Raw genomic sequence first — 20,197 nt, forward strand, 5'->3', positions numbered from 1 at the left:
AGTAACACATGCACAGTGGTGGACAGCACGTATCCCCTGAAGTACAAGCACAGGATGTGTTGACCTAGCCAAGGCAATGTTTGTTATGTAAACAGGGGGTGGGGAGAGAAAGAGAACAGCGGTGTCGATTATGACTGCATATTAACAGGCCTCCATGATATTATGCTTCCCAGAATCTGCTTGCCAGAGGTTAATGCCTTTGCAAGGTTTTTGGACACCTCTAGATCTTAGCACTTTTCCTGGAGAACACGTTCCTGATCTAAGGCTTAATTTGGGGGCAGAGTTATAAGGTGGTGAGGGTTGCTGCCAGTCAACTACCATTTCCTTGGCCCAACATTAAGATCATGTCCAACCAGGAGTAGATCACAAAAGTCCTATTTTGCCAAGCTTTGCCCATGATCCACCATATTCTGCCTGTTCGTTCAACCATAAAATGCCAGATTTTTGTCCTAACTGCTCTGGCCCTTAGTCTCCAGCTCTTTTTCATAGACCATCCTAGAACAAAGTTCTCCTGGCAGCTTACAAAATGGCAATAAAACGGTAACAATAAAAAATAATGCATTCTGGAATACAAGGGGAGGAGAAGAGTAAAACGGAGTTAAAAGCTTTGCCAATTTGCTACCAAGCCAAGTTTAAAGTTTTTTTTAAAAAATCACTAGTTTACAAAGCCAGAAACAACTTGGAACCAGATTACCATAAGAGGTTTTTCCTGTGGTCACATAACAGGAAGTGATGTCACAGGAAGAAGTGGACCTAAAAACCTCTCATAGGTTCATGGATTTCCATGTGGCCATTCTCAGGTGCCTTAGTGTCCAATGGGAATTTCTTTTAAAGAGGAATTTAAACATTTTAAATAAGTAGAAGTTAAAACAAATTATTGAAAAAGCCTGGGGAAATTTACTCGTTGCTGTAAAGAAAACAACATGGGCTCCATACGGGCCTCTCCAAGAATGGTTGTTCCATTACTGGAGGCGGGGGCAGTATGGGAAAGTATTAACTCATGTCCAGTAACATCTGCCACCCATTTCCTGGCAGGGACACCAAGAGAAAGGCCTCCCAAGTAGAGCTCAGTGCCTGAGGAGGTACAGATAGAAAGAGGTGATTCTTCAGCCCTTTCTTGTTAGGAGAAAGGGCTAACAAATCCCACATTCCAAAGAACTCCAGGAATTGCAGCTCTGTCGGATATGCTTTAAATGTATAGTACAGAGGCAACGTATGACTGCCCCAAACCTTTTGCAGGCACAAACAGTTTTGAAAATAGGATTGGGTCTAACTGCTCTCAGTACCATCATGGGCACAATAAAAAGGAAGTCTAGGGAGCTGTCAGATACTTTGGATATGTCACACTTTTACATGGCTAGAACAGGAAAGCACTTGGAAGCCACTTAGAGGTATTAGCCAAATGGGTACCACTCAACCTCACTATTTGCTTCCCCAGCTCTGCCTTTCATCACCCTTTTGTTGTCATGCTGCTAAACCCAGAGCCTTCCATGGACCAGAGTCCCCTTTGTCAAAAGGCACAAAAGGTCACCTTCAGTTGTCAAATATATATTCCAAATATGTCCACCCTCTCTAATTCTAGGTCTCCCACATGCTGGTAGACCACAAGCCCCATCATCCCCAAAGAGCTTGGCCAATGGCCGGGGTAATAGTCCAAAAACATCTCGGGGTTACGTTGATACAGAGACAAAAGAAAGCTGGTAAACCTTTGGACCAAAAAGATGATGAAATGCAAGATGCACTGTCGATACTTTCTAGGCCATCTTCAAACGTATATGACATAAATGCATTTACTATGGTCTTATGTGCATCTTGTCTACTTCTGAGCTTTGCGGAAACATTTGACAGACAGTAGCTCTTCATAGCTTTTTGGCCCACTCTTTGCATTCTCTCTCTCTCTCTGTATTATGAACATAACAGTTCTGCATGTGACAACATGCTGCAGTCAATCTGTTCATCTTTCAAGGTGCCATAAAATCATTTTTTATCTGGACAATAGTATCTTGCTGTTAAGCGCCATCTTTTGAAAACCCAATGTAAGTGCAACTTGGTTACCTTTCAAAATCTCAATGCCTATTTTTGTCTCTGCTAATAAGAAAATGATGGAAACAGAGATTAAGGCTTTTGTTTTCTCTTAATGTTGTTGATTCATCTTTGCTTGTTAAATGCTTTTCATACTGCTAGCAAACAATGCACTCTGATAAGAATTCCTTCTAAAAAAAAAATAGGGACAGCCAACTATATTAATTTCACATTTAATAGTTTGCAAACCTAGATGCTTAGCCTTACTACTGTGTTTGTTAAAGCTCCTTTGCTTTTGAAGAAGCTAACACTTCTCTCTAGCCTGAATGTCCTCAGTCCCTGATGTATGTCTTGGTTGTAGGTACCAGAATCCACAACACATGGCACAACAGTCTGGTTTAGAGGGCTAACCGGTGTGGCATACAACTTCCATCCCTGCAACATGGCTAGTGGTCAGGGATGATGGGAGTTGTAATCCCAACAACATCTGGATGGCAGCTAATTGGCTACTCTTGCTTTTGAGATATGTGCAGATTAATGCCCTTTAAATAACCAACCCACATTTCTGCTCCCATTTACAATTGAATTTTATTCAGCTTCAGTATATTTTCATATGGTGTGGGGAATCCATAGGCTGTTTACCACATGAAGACATGACTCATTTTCAGGAACGTGAAGCAATTTTCATTTAAAATTTCATTAGGAAAACCCAATTAAATATGTCTAGATGCTGTTATCCTGTAAAAAAATTTAATATTCAGAATACAGACTAGCTCCTTTTCTGAATATGACTAATGCCAATTAAGTAGATGAAGTGGGGGCAATCATGCCATTACATCTGAACAAGAAAGCCTTGAGGGCTGACATATCAACAATCACTTCTCATGTACGGAGCAGGTGTCACTAATTGTGAACCCCATATATGGCTAATATAACCTATCAAAAATGGTTGCTTTTTTGCTGTTTATTGCTTGGAGACTTCTAAAAACCTCCAGGGGGTGCCTGACAGATCACTAGCTCCAAGCAATTTTGCAGGGTCTCATGTTTCATTCAGAGACTGATCAAGACATTTTGATGCTTGAGGCAGAAGATTCAAATAGTGCTCCCTCAAATGGTGGTTATCATAATCACCATCAAAATAACCAACAATCTGATGTCCTTTAATGGTACCCAGAATTTAGCACCTGAGGTGGGATACCTCCTGTTGCCTAATTCAGTAGAGTTAGCCCTCCTTGCATTGGCTTGTTTGTAGATCCAAAGAGCAAGAGTGAAAAGGGTGAAAATAGTTATTATATGGGAGGTCTATGACTGGATCTTGCCATGTAATTTTCTTCTTCTAAAAACAGCTGAATGCATTCAGGAATGGGTATCTAACCCTTTCCACCTACAGCATGCAGGCCATCTCTGAGCCCTGCATTTAAATGAATAAAATTATATGGCAGCAGGAATGGAGACCTGAGCCCTCCAGGTGTGGCTGGGTTCCAACTCCCATCTGCCACTGCCAGCTTGGTCAATGGTCATGGGTGATGAAAGCTATAGTCCAACAACATCTGGAGGTCCACAGGTTCCCAGCCCATGTTGGGGAGATCAAACAGCAGGTGTCTTTATTGACTTCCAATAAAGTCAGCATTTTCGGGCTACTGGCTGTTTTCAAGGGCTTCCCTAATGATCTTTTTTGTACTTTAGCAAACCTTGGGGGTTTCCCTGAACCTGCTGATAGTTCTCTTTTCTGGGTGGATGGTTCTGTTTGGCTACATAATTAAAGGTACTCACCTCTGAACATCAGAAATAAAGGGAGTGTCGGTCTAAAGCATCTGCATATACTTTTTCACTCTCCAAAACTCCTGCTCATGAGGCTGATTCTGGCAAAAATTACACAGAGACATACTTCAACTCCTGTGTAATTTCCCTATATGCATTTTTATTCTCTTGCAGGATCACCTTCAGAATTAAAGTATACTCAAGCACCACATTCCAAAGAAAAAGCAGCTGCGTTTCTTCTTGCAGCAAGAACAAATTCTTGTGGCACCTTAAAGACCAACAAAATTGCTTTAGCATGATATTTATACCACAATAGGTTTATAGGTCTTTAAGTTGTCATGGCTCTCTGTTTCAAGCAGTACATTGGATGAAGCCCAGTTTCTTTATAATCTAATGGTAGAATATCACCATAACCAACAGCAAAAAAAAAACTCCACTAGGCACTATTAGCATACCAAATATCTTTGATTCTTTTCCTGAGTGCCCCAAGCTAGCTTTTGCCTTTTCTGCTGATTCTGCAGCAAAGCAGGAGGTGTGCAAAATAATGGCTTGATGGTAGCGTCATTGGCAGTGGAAGGGGCTAGCACTCCAACATCAGCAAAAGATTGTTGCTGAGGACCACCGAAACCTCCGATAGGGATCCAAGGAAGGAGAGTACCAGGGGCAGCAAGCCAAACTGACAGAGTGGCAGCTTATCAAATGCTGGCAAAAGACATGGGAAATTAGTCATGGATGTTGAGCTGGAAGCCCCTGCTGTGCTGAAGCAGACCAAAAAAAAGCACATGGCTGTCCTGGCCTCCTCCTGCATCTCATTTTGACTCCTTCCCTGGAAATGCTAACGACAGGCTTATTACTCATTATTATATAGAGTGTCAGTAAATGGCCTTTTCTTTTCTGTTTAGCTTTTTAAAAAAGGGAAAAACGAGCCACAGTATAATGCAATACAAGTGCAAAATGGTTTCAAATAAGCATGTACAACAATGTCTTATTGTTGGTAGCAAATGGATTTTTCAAGTATGAAATGTGACACTTGTTATATGAATAATATTTCCAAAATGTTGTCTAAAAGATTTTTAAAAATAATTTATTGTGGGGTTCTTTTTATTTATTACAAAACAAAATACGTTTACAGAATTCACTGTTTTGTTCTATGGTTGCAAACTCACTAGGATAAAGCAGTATCACACATTTAAAGGAGTGGCCAAATTTGTCAGTTTCTCCTAATATGCACATTTTGTATGCAATATGCACTTTTTGCAAGCCATTTCTTCTAATATGATGCACATCTGTATGTTATTTTCACCTGTATATGTGCTTTTATGCACACTCCACATAGGATTTGCATTTCTTTATACATTACTTGGCTGAAGAACTGCATTACAACATTCAGAGGTGGGCAATTTTCAAATGATGGCTGCCTTTTGGTTCACATATTGTTCAGACAGTGCAAATTTACCTTTATTGTGAACCAAATCAAATTTATCACCATTCCTACCTGTTTAGTAACATAACAACCGTAATAAAATTAACTAACATCAGAAATAGCATAGAAAAGTCACTGGGGGAATATTTCAGCCTCCAAGGACACTGCAGCTACCCTTCAGGAGGCCTTTCTTGAACAAAGGAACTTCAGGGGGAGACTGCAATGTGAAAACCATTTAATACATTAAATGGTTCAGTGCTACATTTGCTAATTGGCTTACCAATGCTAGGATGTATATGTTGTCAACTGTTTCTTTTGAATGGCCACTGCTAATAAGGTAATTATAATGGTCTGTGTTTTCTGAATATTCTTCCCTGCTTCCCTCAGTGTTTACAATCTTCCTCCTCCAAACATCATGTATATATAGTGTTGGGGTGTGTGTGCGTGCGTGCATGGGCGTGCATGTACATGTACTTGCAGCTCACGATAAGACTTCATGCAGCTGATGGACTGTAGTATATGAAAGCTTACATCATAAATTTGTTAGTCTGTAAACGTGCCACAGGGCTCTGTTGTTTTTGCTGCAAGAGACTAACACTGATAAAAACACAAACAACATAACAGACTGGACTTTAATTTCTCACAATATGTTTCATTTATATGATAAGTTGGTCTACAGAACCATATATTTTTATATATACAGTGGTACTTAATTCGTTCCAGAGGTCCGTACTTAACCTGAAACTGTTTTTAACCTGAAGCACCACTTTAGCTAATGGGGTCGCCTGCTGCTGCTGCGCCGCCAGAGCATGATTTCTGTTCTCATCCTGAAGCAAAGTTCTTAACCTGAAGCACTATTTCTGGGTTAGTGGAGTCTGTAACCTGAAGTGTATGTAACCTGAAGCGTATGTAACCTGAGGTACCACTGTATGTTGAATCGCATTTAAAAAGAATTTATATAGAATTTATATAGAATTTATACAGCCTGTTACGTTGTTTGTGTTATCAGTTTTGTATTTACGTGACAAAGGGTCTGGTTGTGTTTTGTAAGAGACTAACACAGCTACCTTTCTGGAAATTGACCTATTCTTACATCTTTTAACAGCAGCCTGATCTGCAGAAATCAAGAGCTGAAGGTTTTCACAGCATGATGACAAGCATTATTATCTGCAGATCAAGTGGCTCTTCTGAGGCACAGAAACCTGGATCCTAAAAGGTGAGTAACTCTATTTTCTTAATAATGAAACAAAAAAAGTTTGTTTTGTGGTGTGGTGGGAGGGCAAAGGAGATCATGGGTGATCTTACTAACCTCCTGACTAGCTTCTACATAGTACAGTATATGAAAAACAAACAAACTCAGTTCCCCTTGTTAGATACACTAATTGCAACTTTTCACCTGTAGTCTACTAGAATTCACGAGGGGTCTTGATTAAGATCAGGACCATAGTAAGGACAAATTAAATCCCCTTTCCCCTCACATTGTGGTCCTGATCTGGATTTGCTTTAGAAAACCGAACTCAAGCACACACAGCAAGCTACAAATTTTAATGTAAAAATCCAGGTGAAAATGGAAGGTTATATTCCATGATACACACCTTGCCTATAAAACTTCTCAGGTTGAAATAGGAAATATAACTAGTTTAGATACCTGAGCTCTGGTCTGGAATTTAACTTAACCCTGGTAAAGTAAATTTATTCAGATTTGATTTGTAGATATTTTTTTGCAGGGGGTTGTCATTATTCCAGATCTATTGCTTGTTGAAGAATGTTTAGTTTTTAGTGTTCCTCTAAGCTGCAATAATTTTTGTAAAAAACTAAAATCAAATAAAATTCCACATATTAACTTTATCACCTAAAAAATTCATCAAAATTGCTCAGCATTCCCCTTCCACTGGCCGCCCATCTCTGAACCAGGACAGAGCCCTTTGTTGGCCAGATGGCATTAATTTTAATGTGGTTTCCCATCCATGTCCTGTATAAATTGAGATGACAAGATTAAATTAAGAAGTCTGCTCTGGCATTGGCACGTTTGCTAACAGTGGTGGAGAAAGCCCTCCTCTGCTAATAAATCATGTGGATTCTAAGGAGAAATTTCAACACATATTTTAGTAACTTCATCAGTGCTGCTTTTAATCGGTAGTTAAGCATTGCAGAATGAAGGTGTTCTTTCTCCTCCCCTCCCCCTTTCGCCAAAGCTCTGCTTCCTAAACATAAGAGCTGTTGGTCCAGCATCCTGATTCCACAGTAGCCAACCAGATGCAAAACCACAAGCAGGACCCAAGCACAATAGCAACCGTTACTCAGAAGCATGACTGCTATTGTGGCCAGCAGGCATTGCTGCCCTTATCCTCCATGAATTTGTCCAATCCTCTTTTTAAGCCACCAAAGTTGGTGGCCATCGCTGCTGTTAGGCATAGGTCATCAATAAAACAATAAATCACCCAATGTCTGTGAAGTGAACCAAACAAAACAGCTCAGCCCTAGGGTCACAGCAACCCTTCCAAGCAGGTCTTGCCCCAATGAAGCAGTTGCGAGGACTGAAGGTCTCCACTTTCCCACTGCTCTCTTAAGGCTCCTCCTCCACTTCTTTCCCCAGTAGCCTAAGGGTCTGTCATCTTGTCTCTCTTTGCTCTGCCCTCTTCATTCCTCTCCATGTTCTGGGAGACCAAGGGGTAGGGGAGGTGGCTGCAACAGGAGGGGAAACTCCCTGGATTCTTCAACAGCCTGCCTCATTTCTATCTCCTGGCCCCACTCCTCTACTGCTTCTGATTCTGGACTGCTCTCTGCCACAGTCTACAGTTAACAGTATACAGACGAGAAAAACTGGGAAGCTGAATTGGGGATAGGTGAAGTAGAGTTCTGAAGGAACACTCTACTTGGGTCTCAATTTAGTAAGGAGAGGGGAGAACTTCTGGAAAGAGAAGAATCCCAGACCAGTTTGGATGGGTGTGGTGATCCCCTGGTCTGTTATACTACTAGAGGAGTCCCAGGCGTATTATTTATAGAAGTTGGGAAACTGACAGAAAGTACCACCTTATTTGAGAATCTAAGTATTAAGACCTAAACTGTAACAACTATACATTTAGGTTTAAGGAACTGACGTCAAAAAAGAAGTTGTACGTTGATTAGAAGTCTGTAACACACACTGAATTTACCGTATGTCTAGTTTACTGTTTTCTCAAATAATTCTATCTCCTGACGCATCTTTTGTTTTACCAGTTTTGTTGCAAAATAAATCTCTTTTTCCTGTTTAACTTCCCTAAGTCTCCAAGTAATCCAAGTTTCTCTTCAGAAAAATTAAAATTAGCCAGTAGTTAAGAGAGGATTCACCAAAGGGCATCCCTGGAAACCTAATGGGTGGGCAAGATCTGCCTGTTGTAATACTTTGAGTCCCCCTCCCTTATCATAGACTCAGATTGTATATATGTGTAAATAAAACCATATATCCTAAAGATACCACAGTCTCCATTGACCTTCATTCCAAGGAAACTGAGCTCTGGGGAAGTTCTCACTGCTTGGAGACTGGAGTGCAGGCAATAACAGCAAGCAGGAGAAGCATGGCATGGCATGGCATGGCATGATCAGGGAGCCAACAGTGAGGAGAAGCCACAACTGTCTCATCATCTGCTGCAACTGGGTGCTTTAAATGTCTATGACTCCTCCTCTGTATGGAATCAGGCAAACTGGCTTAGTACGCCACAGCCTGTTACTCTGGCACTCCCTTTCAAAGCATTTATGGTTTAACCAGGGCTTTTTTTTTTCATTTGGAACTCACGAGAACTCAGTTCGGCACCTCTCAGGTGTGAGCCATTGTTATTTTAAGAGAACAAGGCAGGCATTCACGTTGAGTTCTGGCACCTCTTTTTCTAGAAAAATAGCACTGAAAAACGTTTCTCAGTAGGGATGCTTGAGTATTTTGTTCAATCTGCATTTTTAAGCAAGTCAGCCTGATTTGCATTTCCTGGACTAATATGTAGATTGGAATGCAGTGATCCTTCAGTTTTACACTTCACTGAATTTTGCAATATCATTCTTAGTTCAACAAACAAAGCAAGATGCACATTTCAGTTTAAATGTACATACGAAAAGGTCTTTTCAGATAAAACACAATGTGTACGTGATAAAAAGAAGGCACTGAATGGTGCAGAAATGGGATGGAGCAGACTTATGAATGAACGCATGCAAAGCTGACAGGAGCTGAAAATAGATTGATCCTTCCATCCCTAGTTCAGTGGTCACCTTTTCGACAAAGCTTTCAAAACAGCCAACAAAGCAATGCAAGAAAATTGTTTTAAAAGGTTAAAACAGAAAGAAAAACAAGAAACAATGAGATTAAAGTGATCCAGCCCAAAACTATTTTCACCTGGGTTTGAAAGGACAACAAGGCAAATGCCAGCTGTATGTCCCTAGTGAGGGTACATCCCACAAGCAAGGTGCCATCACAGCAAAAGGCCCTTTTCTGATTCCCCACCTGGTTCACTTCTGAAGGCAATGGTTCCTGGAGCAGAATCTCTCATGCACATCTTAATGATGGGGCAGATCACCATTAACCACCTCTGATCCTAAAAAGACGACCTGGATAGCTCAGCTGATTAGAGCATGGTGCTGATAATGCCAAAGTTGGAGGTTCAATCCCTGTGTGGGACAGCGGCATATTCCTGCATTGCAGGAGATTGGAATAATAATAATAATAATAATAATAATAATAATAATAATAATAATAAATATTTATTTATACCCCACCCTCCCCAGCCAAGGCCGGGCTCAGGGCGGCTAACAAGCAATAATAAAAACAAGTTGAATGAATACAACTTAAAAACAAGATTAAAATACAACATTAAAATATTAAAATGCAGCCTCATCACAGGAGGAGAAAGGAAAAAGAAAGAGGGGGAGGGAATCAAATTGGCTCCAAGCCAAAGGCCAGGCGGAACAACTCTGTCTTACAGGCCCTGCGGAAAGAAATCAGATCCTGCAGGGCCCTGGTCTCATGAGACAGAGCGTTCCACCAGGCTGAAGCCAGTGTTGAAAAGGCCCTGGCTCTGGTTGAAGCTAATCTAACTTCCTTAGGGCCCGGGACCACTAGGGTGTTGCTATTTATGGACCTTGAGACTCTCCATGGGGCATACCGGGAGAGGTGGTCCTGTAGGTACGAGGGTCCTAGATGATCCTAAGGGTCCCTTGTAACTTTATGATATGATCTCTGCAATGTTACAGTAAGATAATACAATATGTTATGACCCTGACGTTGTGGCTAGCATACCCCTGCCATTGTAAGCACTGGCTTGCCCACTCAGCAAGTCTTAGGACTAGGCCATTAAGTTTCCATTTGCAAGACAGCCTATGAAGACACTTCAATGATCTCTTGCATTCAGGATGGACTGATTAAAAGGAACAACAACACCGAGTCCAGTGCATTCACCCAGAACAGTATCCACTTCTTTCATTCTACCAGGAGTAAAAGCATTAGCATTTTATCTTAGCTGATGATGGGGCCTACTGCTGCATCCCTTACTCATAGCTTGTAGTAATTATTTAATTACTCACATGAATAGTTCTATTTAGGCACTTGCAAAATTAGCAAGTATAACCAAATGCCAGCCTCATGAGTGAGCTGACATTTGTACGTAGCCACTCATGTTGCTGCAGCAGCACTCTATGAAGGTTAGAATCCCCTGTTCCCAATGGAAGGAGCATCTTCTCTCACTCACTGATGTTGGCAGAGAGGCATTGCCCCAAATGGCCTTGTTAGCTGTCGTTATTCAGACACCCATATAATCAGGCAAACAAGTTACATGGCTCCAGCAAACCACTGCTGTGATAAAAGACAGCATGGAGCGAAAAAAACGAATCTCCAAGCAATCACTTTTTAAAGCAAAACTGTTTGCTGTCACTCTCAGTTCCAGCAGCACTAATTTCAAAAGCAGCCGGGCCCATCATGCTGCTCCATTTAATAAAGTCATATGATTTCACGGGTTTCTCAGGCACAATCCCTTAAGCATACAGGACATTTCTTATAGCTGAATTTGAATGACAATTTGTCTGATAGATGAGTTCATGTTCTGCAGCAATAGAGTCCTGAAAGATCCTGGATTTGCATTATATGAGGTGTAAATTTGTCCTAGGTCCTTTATTTCCCCTTCTCCTTACACTACCCCCTTATCATATGTCAGAAGAAAGAACCAGGCGGTTCTTCCTTTGGAGCCAGAGGCTGCGTACATGCTATACCTTCAAAACACATTTGAAGCTCATTTCCTTCAAAGAATTCTGGGCACTCTAGTTTATCCCCCACCTCCCCCAGAGTTACAATTCCCAGCAATCCTTAGTGCCCAGAATCCTTTGAGGGAAAGAATGTGCTTAGAATGTGCTTTAAAGGTATACAGTGGTACCTTGGGCTAAGTACTTAATTCGTTTCGGAGGTCCGTTCTTAACCTGAAACTGTTCTTAACCTGAAGCACCACTTTAGCTAATGGGGGCTCCTGCTGCCGCTGCGCCGCCGGAGTCACGAAGAGTCGGACACGACTAAACAACTAAACAACAACAACAAATTTTCATCAGAGAAATATTGGAGGGTATGGGGCAATCACCATGAAGTTTTATTCTGTTGCTTTTCTCATCAGTGGCTTATTTTATTCATCTTATCTGCAAAAACATCGGCATCTTCAATCTGGATTAAAAAGGAACACATTTTGCTTTCGGAATTAATTTTGACAAGGCTTTCCCTTTGTGGTCCAAGCCATTCGGTCAACTAAGGCTTTATCAGGGCTTTCCAACCGTCCCTATAATTTCCCTGTAGCAGATTTGCTATAGCAGAATAAATATTAACTTGGAAGGAAGGGGTCTCACTCTAGACTCGCATATGATTTTCCACACTGAATATATTGAACTGTGTTGTCCAACAGCAGCATTTGCTTTGACAGTTATTGGGGGGGGGGGGGGCTGCTACACACACACACACACACACACCATTCTAAAGGAACAAAGCCTTCTTTTCAGCATTTACATAGCATTTGATTAGGTGTGATGAGAGCACTGATTGCCCTCTGGAGTGCAAAGCTGAACTTGGTGATCAAAAGCATTAATGCCATAGATGATAATCGGTTGCTAAAGTGCTGTGCTGGAAAGGTGACTCTCAGCCTCAAAGGCAGCACAGGGCTCTCTCTCTCTCTTTCTCTCTCTCCCTCTCCCTCTCCCTCCCTCCCTCCAAGTTTGGTGGGCTTGGAGGTATTTGGATCAGTTCGAGCATAAAGAGCCTCTCTGTGATGATTTGGCTACGTAAGGGATTTTGACTGGGATCCTTTATAGCAAGGAGACTGTGAACAATTGCATTCCCCGTAGAGCCCCATCATTAAAGATTCAGTGATGCTTTTAGGGGTGACTGGCGCTCCTGCCACCAGCTAAAGATTAATGACTTATGTGTAGGATGGCTTAAACAGATGCTTTTGTTACCTAGGCAATACCCCAGCTGGATGGAATGTATCTTGCAAGCTCCGTCTGCTAGGAGGAATTTTTGAGAGCCAAGGCTGGTCCTGAGATAATGCCCCTTTCCATTCAATATAGCTGATTCTGCAAATTTTGGGACTTCAGGCTGATGTGAGACCTTTCCTGACAAACTCAGCATCAATGGAAAAAGGTCCTCCCATAATAGGTGCTTAGAAAGTTATTTCTGTGGCAGGTAAATCAAAGCAAGATTCTTAAATGGGCAAAGCCAACACAACTACAGAGGAAATAAAATAAAATAAATAAATAGTCCAGTAGCCCGTTAGAGACCAACTAAGTTTGTTCCGGGTGTAAGCTTTTGTGTGCAAGCTTATACCCAGAACAAACTTAGTTGGTCTTGAAGGTGCTACTGGACAATTTTTAATTTTATTTATTTATTTTGACTGCATCAGACCAACATGGCTACCTACTTGAATCCACAACTACAGAGGGACATGTATTGGAATAGAAAACCTACTGTGCTCAGGTCCTGCTTTCAGACTTCCCATGTGAGAAGAGAATGGAGAGCTAGATGAGACTTTGACCGAATACATTAGGGCTCTTCTCCTATTCTACTCTACTGGATTAAGGCAGCAGTTTAACATTTAATCAACTGTTCATCTGTAAATGTCAGTTTGTTTCAATGCTGCAAGAAATCCAGATGTTTGTGCTGTCACCGGAATACCAGGCCACAACAGAGGAGGCCTGCTTACAAAATCTGAAATGCTTCTTCCTTGTTGCAGAAACTCCTGCCTACAGGCTTGCTATTAAAAATCTGTTTGGGGTATTCAACTTTAGTGATAAACAAAAACAAAGGCGTTTAGTTCCATTCAGTTCTGTGTGCTTTGCTCTAAGTCATAATTTTTCTTTGCATAATTCCCCTAACAATCATGAGATTCTTTGCCCCAAATCAAGTCACTAGACAAGTAGGCATGCCGCTTACTACTAGAGGGACAGCCATACTACAAGCAAAATTATTATTATTTCTATTTATATAGCCACCTATCAATAAATATTCCCTGGGTAGCCTACAGCAATTACATTGCTATAGGCTACTAATTACATTAGTAATTAAAAACAATTGAGGAATAATAAAGAGGAGGGAAAAAACTTAAATGTATAATGGCAGCATAAAATAGTTTGCAACTATTAACACTGGTAGGGCAGAAGGCAGGGAGACTAACTGTAGGTGGTGCCAGAGCCAATGATAGACAGAGCCAACTAATTATAGTTTTGTCCCCTCCCGCCTCCCTGAAGAATTGTACAAGTAGGAAATCATTGAAATTAAGGAGGAGGAACTGACAGACAGCGCCACCTGCTGGACTGGATGTAAATAAAAAGGAAGCCAGGTGGGAGCTGGCCGAGGGCAGCCTGGGGTTGGTGGGGCAATGCCCTATTTAGCTTAATGTATCAGGCAGCACCTCTCCATTCTTAAGGAAATCAGTCCTGAGTGCTCACTGGAAGGACAGATCGTGAAGCTGAGGCTCCAATACTTTGGCCACCTCATGAGAAGAGAAGACTCCCTGGAAAAGACCCTGATGTTGGGACGAGATGGTTGGACAGTGTTCTCAAAGCTACCAGCATGAGTTTGACCAAACTGCGGGAGGCAGTGGAAGACAGGAGTGTCTGGCGTGCTCTGGTCCAGGGGGTCACGAAGAGTCGGACACGACTAAACGACTAAACAACAACAACATCAGGCAGCCCTAGCCTGAAGGTCCATCAGAGCTCAGATGATACATTTTATAAGTCAGGTTTCCTGATTTTAAAGACATTTCCTAGAAGAAAGTTCCATTGATGGAGTGGGGGGTTGTTAAGGAATGCAGTTAATGGGTTAACACTTCCCGAATCAGCAGAGATGGCTCATTCACCACAATGCACCTGCAGGCATCTTGCTTATGTGTTACCGGGCAGATTTGGTGAGTAACTTTGTGTTTAAAAGGGCTCATGTTAGACCCTACTGTGTGGCTTGTGTTAGGAGATTGTAGGAATCCTTGAAGGATTGTAGGAATCCTTGAAGACTATCTGCTGGAAATGAGGCTTCCAGTGAAGTCATTTTGACAAAGTTCTCTGAGAAAGAAGTTGGAAAATTCCCAGACTTTCGAACTCAGAGAACTCTAGCAGTTGCAGGGCTTTGCAAGCAACTCAGCTTAGAACGTCTCTGTGGACTTTAACACAGTAAGGACTTGGAAGCAAAGAACACTCTCTGGGCTCAGAGAGAGAGACGATTACTTGTAACATTTGCATGTATATATAGTGGTGTATGTTGGTGTTGGCCTAGTATGGACAACTCTGCAAAAGTCTGCTTTCTGTGGTGAGCTTTTGGGATGCATACACCCAACACCTCAACAGGGGTGTGACTTCTTAATATAATTTATCAAACTGCTCAGTAAATTGAGTATTGGGTAGCTACAACCCAGCCCATTTCAGAGGTGCATATTTCCCTTTGCCGACCTTGAAATGGGGAAAGGAAAGGATTCAAAAAGCTCTAACGCTATGCTACTATAGAATCATAGAACTGTAGAGTTGGAAAGGGTAATCTAGTCCAATCCTCTGCAATGCAAAAATCTCAACTGAAGCATCCAAGACCATCCAACCTCTGCTTAAAGATCTCCAATTAAGGAGAGTCCACAACATCTGGAGAGAGACCATTCCACTGTCCAGCAGCTCTTACTGTCAGAAAGTTCTTTCTGATGTTTAGTCGGAATCTCCTTTATTGGAACTTGAAGTCATCGGTTCGAGTCCTACCCTCCAGAGCAGAAGAAAACACAGCGACTGACACAGACGGTATCCAACACCAGCACTGAAAATCAAAGTTTGGATCGCGTCTTGCCGTCCTGGAGCTCCACAAGGCAACCATTCTCCCCTCATTTCCTTTTGCAGCCGAAGCCCAAGCTCATCGGAAGCCCAGAACCAGCAACACAGCTCCTTCCTGCGCCATCCTCAAGTTCATGGACGGACTCCGTCTCCAACTTCGAGGGGACGGTGCCTCCTTTGCGCCGGCAGAGGGCGCCGCGGCTCACGGTTTGGCCGCCGCAGTGGGAACGGCAGAGCGGGCTGAGAGCGGAGGCGCTGGGAAGCAGCGGGCGCCGCTGGGTGGCCGCTCCCTGCGCCGCTTATATAGCTCCGCATCCCTTTGCGCGCGGCGCTGTCATCAGTCGGGGCGGGGGAGCCGGAGCTGCGCGAGTGCCGCGGCTCGGAGTGCGAGGACTGGCGAGGGGGGGAGGCGGCTCTTTGTCCTGCCAAGGGAGGAACAGGAGGCAGCTTCTCCGCGGAACCAGGTAGGTCCCTTCTCCAGCATCCTTTCCTCCTCGCTTAACGCGCACACTTTGGGTACCAACCCGCCAGAGATGCTCGCTGCAGCATCCTTTCAGGGAGGTGATGCTCAGCAGCCGCGCGTTGGACTTAACGGCGGGGTGGGGTGCGGTGCGGGCAGAGGACGGGGCGGCTTCGGGGGTCCCTGTGCCCACTTGCGCGCGTGGAGGGGGGGCGGAGAAGAGATGTTGAGAAAGGCTGTGATGGGTCAGGTTCACTCGAAGGCTCTGGGCGGTCTGCCGGCTTCCCTCGGATAAACCTCCCCCGCCCGCCCCCGCGGCAGCTTCTCAACATTATTTCCTCCTGCGCAAGTTTTTTAGCCTGCTGGCTCTCTTTTCCCTCCTTCTTCTCCCCAGTCACCTGCTCCTAACACGAGGAGGTGCCTTCAGGACGCCAAAGCGGCTGGTTCTCAGCGTAGGACCCAAACAAGCCCTCTCCTCTCCCCATCACTCCCTCCCTCCCTCTCCAACATATACACTCCCGGGCAGGCAAAGACTAAATTAGCCGAATAGACATAACAGCAGCAGCACCAAAACAACCTCACGCCAGGCTTTTTTTTTTTTTTTGTGGGCAGATTGACTCTGGCAGTGATCATCCCATCCCCGACTCCGCTCCCCTTTCCCCGACAGCTGTTCAGATGGGATAGGAAAGAGGAGGTGCCTTGCTTTCTTTCATGCAGGCGTATTATCTGCTCCCCCACCCACCGACCCCAGTCTTAGGGGGCAAAAGAGACTCTTCTCTGTCTCATTCTCTCCCCCCACCCCCCGCCGCCCCATGATGCCGGCAATAACAAGCAGCCTCTTTCGGTATCTTCCTAGCAGGAGAACAAAAAGTGGTCGGTGGGCTCTGCCTCGTGGAAGCGCTGCGTTCAGTTTCCTTCTTAGGCTGGACAGCCCCCTGCGCCCAACGATCCGCCTAGGCAGCGTGGAGGTGCTGGTGAATCCAACCACCATAGATGGTGGCATTGTCTGCGCAGGATACTTAACTTGTAGTGCTGCTGTGTATTTGAGCTGACTGGCAGAGGTAGCCAACGTGGTGCCCCCTCTATATGTTGGAGCATCCAGCATCATGAGTAATGGTCAGAGAAAATAGGAGTGGGAATTCACCAACATCTGGAGGGTGCCTGCTGTAAGGCTTTACCTCTGCCGATTATATACAGGACTACCTATGGCTTGTAAATTGGTTTATGATATTTAATGCAGTCTATTGTTGACACGGGTCACTATTCCTGTTTTTGATGGAGAACTGCAGTTGAGTGCATTAGCCACATGATGGAAAAGATGCTTAATAGTGACTTTTTTTAGAGAGAGAGTGACAGGGAGAATAATCTAAGAAAATGTATTTATCCTGCAGTGATGTAGAATTCCCTGTGCACATTCTACCTTATTCATATGAACTCACTAGATGGCTTAGGCAAGCGACTATCTCTGGCTTCAGCATTCAACTCCCATCTGCCATAGGGGGCGTGGGATGCTAATATGCCCTGACCTATCTTAAAGGGTTGTTGTCAGGATTACTGAGATGATGTCACACAAAGCGCTTTGAATACTTAAGTGCTATATAAATGCTAATTATTATGATTGGAAATGCTGGAAAGATGAAAATACCTGATAACTACCTGTGAGTATTCTACCCTGCTGCCACCACCATTGTGAGAGCCACAGATTGGGACAGCTGCTCCATGCAGCTGCTGCCCAGTCTTGGGAAGGGAAAGAATAAATTGTGCTCTACATTCTGTACACACACTTTTTAAAGAGAGAGAAATGCATGGGGATTATGTCAGTGTAAGAAGGATCTAATGTATGAGAGCAGTCCATGGAACACAGAAGTAAAACCAAGTCTAAAACGGCAATCCCACGAACTCTTACCTAAGAGTCCCATTGAATTCAGTGGGAATTACCTCTGAGCACATCTGCGTAGGATTGCATTGTGTAACTCTCTCAGCACTAGACTACATCGTCTTCATTTTCTAGAGTATTGCTGCCACTAATGTAATCTTGAAAACAACTCTACTCAGTAGTTATTAGCATTTAATGGGTGTGGAATTGAGATGGGGAGATAGCAACCGGCTGAGGTCTAAAAGAGGACTTAATTCCAAGTCTCTCAGCTTCAGCTTAAGGTAGAATCCCCTAAATAAAATGTTTTAAGAACTGTTTGTTTTTGTTCCCTTAAGTCTAAACTTTGTTCAGGGTTATGAAGCTGGCTGGCTATAAAGGCAGGGTTTCTTTTGTTTTGAAACCTCAATTGGTAATATTTCTAAAGGCTAGTTTGTGTGTGTGTATACACCCCCCTCACTTGATTTCTCTTGAGAAATTTCATGCTTGAGAAGAAGCTGGAGCTGATGAGTAGAGCATACATTTTGCATGTTCATGGTCCCCAATTTCAATCTCAGGCTAGGGCTGGGAGAGAACCCTGCCTGAAACCCTGGAGATCTGCTGCCTGTCAGAGTAGACAGAACTTGGCTAGATGGACCATTGATCTGATTCCATATAAGGTAGCTTTGTACATTCCTTCATTACTGTATGCAGGGGGTGGCAGCTGAATGTGTGAATGTGTCCATGAGTACAATTGTGTTGGATGCTATATCAAAGAGCTGCCTGTGGAAATCGAAAGCTTACCAGCATTAGTAGATAAATAGGTAACACTGCAGCGGGAAGGTAAATGGCATTTCTGTGTGCTTTGGCTTCCATCACTGTGTCCTGTTGCGCCAGAAGTGGTTTAGTCATGCTGGCCACATGACCTGGAAAGCTGTCTGTGGACAAACACCGGCTCCCTCTTCCTGAAGGGAGATGAGCACCACAACCCATAGTCGCCTTTGATGGACTAAACCATCCAGGGGTCCTTTATGTTACCTTACCCTATTGGATGGTACATGCAAGCTATCGGTAGATGTTGAAATGAGCCAACCCTGATATGGAAATGATTCCAATCATTGTCACACATGGCATGCTTTTAATATCCCCTGTGCTATTTGTTTGTGGGGTTGTGATGTTGTCTAGCTTTTGCACAGTCTCTCAAATGAGGATGTAATGTGTTAGCTGTATTCAGAGCAGTAGTGGTCCAGCGTTGCAGGGGGAGTTGAAGACCCACTGGGATAGCTCAGTTGGTAGAGTATGAGACTCCTAATCTCAGGGTTATGGGTTCAAGCCCCATGTTGGGCGGAAAGATTCCTGCATTGCAGGGGGTTGGACTAGATGATCCTTGTGGTCCCTTCCAGCTCGACAATCCTATAGTTCTACTATTTATGCAGCAGGGTCCCTGTCTCTAGAGTCCTAGAGCCACCCAATCAGCATGAAAGGGGAGCTTTTTAGACATTTCTCACCCTTTATGCTGGTTGGAGCCAATGAAAAATGAAATGAGGTGAGTCAGCCATTGAGGATTGGCTTCTAGGGTCACTCTAGAGAAGGTATGTGGGATAAACACTGAGGAAGAGTTGTTTTGTATCTCCAAAGTTAATCATTTTGCCACTCTGAAAATGCTAGGTGTTTCAATTTCAGGAGAATGGTGTGCCAGTTCTGTTATATACAATGGAACTTCAAGGAAAACTCAATTTAAGGCAGTCCAAAAGAAGATATTGGAACGCTCCAAATCATTTGTCCACATACATGCACAGAAAATAGATCTAGCTGAAAGGCAGCGCACTGAGACCTGCATTTATTGTTGCAATGCATCCTTTATTATTATTATTATTATTATTATTATTATTATTATTATTATACTTAGATGATCCTCATGGCCTTTTCCAACTCTACAATTCTGTGCTCAACTTATTGCAGTGTAAATATGCAAACCTTTTACTGGTACCATATTGTTTATACAACCAGGCAATTAGCAACTTCTATCACTGGAAGCAAAATCTACAGCTTTAAGGGGGGAATTACATTTATACCCCACCCTTTTCTCCAGGATGCTCAAGGTGCCATACATGGTTGTCCCCCTCCTCATTTAAACCCTGCAACATCCCTGTGAGATAGGTTAGACTGAGGGGCAGTGTGACTGGATCACCCAGTGTGTTTCATGGCTGAGTGGGGGGGTCAAACCCTGGTCGGCCAGATTCTGTTATTAACTGATTAATTAATTTTATATACCATCCTTCATCAAGAGATCACAGGGTAGTTTACAACATAAAACACAAAATATGCCATATAATAATAGTAAAAGGGTGTAGGAAAGGCAACCATTCTGCTTTAAAGGGATACA

General features: G+C 43.2%; 2 protein-coding genes across 4 annotated transcripts in view; one reads left to right on the forward strand and one right to left on the reverse strand.

The window, feature by feature from the left end:
- Nucleotides 1-20,197, reverse strand: part of FLT1 (fms related receptor tyrosine kinase 1) — a 482,624-nt gene that overhangs the window by 184,886 nt on the left and 277,541 nt on the right. The gene's annotated exons all lie outside the window — the stretch shown is intronic.
- The window catches only part of MTUS2 (microtubule associated scaffold protein 2), a 302,916-nt gene that overhangs the window by 5,541 nt on the left and 277,178 nt on the right, over nucleotides 1-20,197 (forward strand). The window contains exon 2 of one of the 3 annotated variants that reach the window (XM_083437007.1): nucleotides 6,312-6,422. The gene's annotated coding sequence lies outside the window, so the exon portion shown is untranslated. Of the gene's footprint in view, nucleotides 1-6,255; nucleotides 6,423-15,782; nucleotides 15,964-20,197 lie in introns of those variants that run through there. The other 2 variants (XM_083437008.1, XM_083437006.1) reach the window with 2 other exon arrangements.

This window comes from Podarcis tiliguerta, assembly GCF_965153285.1.
Source record: "Podarcis tiliguerta genome assembly, chromosome: 4".
Taxonomy (NCBI): Eukaryota; Metazoa; Chordata; class Lepidosauria; order Squamata; family Lacertidae; genus Podarcis; species Podarcis tiliguerta.